The 1,896-nt window shown below is 45.5% G+C and overlaps 1 non-coding gene across 1 annotated transcript; it reads left to right on the top strand.

The window, feature by feature from the left end:
- Positions 1–1,200: 1,200 nt before the first annotated feature.
- Positions 1,201–1,291, top strand: trnar-ucu (transfer RNA arginine (anticodon UCU)). Its single transcript is given in 2 exon segments — positions 1,201–1,237; positions 1,256–1,291. It is a non-coding gene; the product is annotated as a tRNA-Arg (tRNA).
- The last annotated feature ends 605 nt before the right edge of the window (positions 1,292–1,896 follow it).

Raw genomic sequence — 1,896 nt, 5'->3', positions numbered from 1 at the left:
TCTTTCTCTGCCTTTTGGTCACCCATTCCCTTTCTCCCTCAGCAATCCTAATCTGCGGTGTGACCAATTCACTAAACGTGCTATCCACGACCTCCTCAGCATCGCGCATGCTCCAAAGTGAGTCCATCCGCAGCTCGAGAGCCGTCATGCGGTCTAACAAGAGCTGCAGCTGGACACACTTCCTGCACGTGAAGGAGTCAGGGTCATCAGCCATGTCCCTGAGCTCCCACATTGAGCAAGAGGAGCATGATACGGGTCTGAGATCTCCTGCCATTTTTAATCTTAAATTTAAACTTAGTTAAAATTAAAAAGGAACGAAAAGTTTTTACCAATCACAATAAAACCAGAGAAATCGAAAAAGCCTTACCTTATAAACACCCCACCGAGTCCTTTTTTTTTGGTTAGAGGAGGAGGGCGGGTGGGAGACACTACAAGTGTGGTGTCTCGGGTTCAGAAAACGCCCAAATATATAGTGTTTTACTTACCCAGCAGCCCCCTGGCCTCCGCCGAAAAACAAAAGGAAATTAAATTTACTTTCAAACTGTCTTTCCCAGCTGCTCACTCGCTCACACGCTGCTCCCGAAAAAGCTGCTGCACTGAAAGGAAAGTTATTTTAAACCGCCCAAATATATAGTGTTTTACTTACCCAGCAGCCCCCTGGCCTCCGCCGAAAAACAAAAGGAAATTAAATTTACTTTCAAACTGACCTTCCCAGCTGCTCACTCGCTCACACGCTGCTCCCAAAAAAGCTGCTGCACTGAAAGGAAAGTTATTTTAAACCGCCCAAATATATAGTGTTTTACTTACCCAGCAGCCCCCTGGCCTCCGCCGAAAAACAAAAGGAAATTAAATTTACTTTCAAACTGACCTTCCCAGCTGCTCACTCGCTCACACGCTGCTCCCGAAAAAGCTGCTGCACTGAAAGGAAAGTTATTTTAAACCGCCCAAATATATAGTGTTTTACTTACCCAGCAGCCCCCTGGCCTCCGCCGAAAAACAAAAGGAAATTAAATTTACTTTCAAACTGACTTTCCCAGCTGCTCACTCGCTCACACGCTGCTCCCGAAAAAGCTGCTGCACGTGGAAAGAAGAGATGATGCCCAAGAGGTCAGGAGGGCAGCCTATGTTCCATCGCAGTTTGAAGAGGCCGTCTCTGCTGACAAGATCAAAGGCCTTAGTGATGTTAATAAAAATGCGCGAGGCTCTGTGGCGCAATGGATAGCGTGTTGGACTTCTAAATAGTGATTAAGACGATATTCAAAGGTTGTGGGTTCAAGTCCCACCAGAGTCATGTTTTGGACCAGACACAGATGAGCACAACGGAACAACAAATGAAGAAATGCGCCAAAAGCACAGACTCGGAGACAGAGCGAGAGAGAGAGGAACAGAGCAGGGGAAAAAAAAATCGATGAGTGACGTCACAATGGAGAGTGAGAGCAGGGAAACAGAGAGCCGCTGGGGTGAGGATACAGGATTTGGTTCTTTCTTCGGTGCAGTGGAAGGAGCTGTTTGGTGAGGATCTGGTAAGCTGTGACATCACAGGCAAGCAGGTAGTTGATTGGTTTGGAAGAACCGACCTGCTTGATGCGCATCTGGTAAGTGATTAAGATCCATTTTAGTCCTAACGTTTAAAATAGCAAACAAACTAGTGGTAAGTTTAATAAAATATGCAATAAAATGAATAATTGAATAAAATATTTAAGTAGTTAATTGAAACACGTTAAGGATGACAGGACAGGTGATGTGTCACAGCTGCAGCATGTGGGAGTTCCTGGATGCCAGTGTGATCCAGGGCAAACATGTCTGCAGTAAGTGTTTGCGGCTCAAAGAGGGAGAAAAAAGGAATGTAGTTGTAGTAGGGGACAGTATAATAAGGTGGATTGACTCTGTTCTCTG

The sequence above is a fragment of the Heterodontus francisci genome, unplaced genomic scaffold (assembly GCF_036365525.1).
Source record: "Heterodontus francisci isolate sHetFra1 unplaced genomic scaffold, sHetFra1.hap1 HAP1_SCAFFOLD_121, whole genome shotgun sequence".
Classification (NCBI taxonomy): domain Eukaryota; kingdom Metazoa; phylum Chordata; class Chondrichthyes; order Heterodontiformes; family Heterodontidae; genus Heterodontus; species Heterodontus francisci.
Note: the sequence above shows the minus strand (reverse complement) of the source record. Positions and strands in the feature narration are given on the sequence as shown.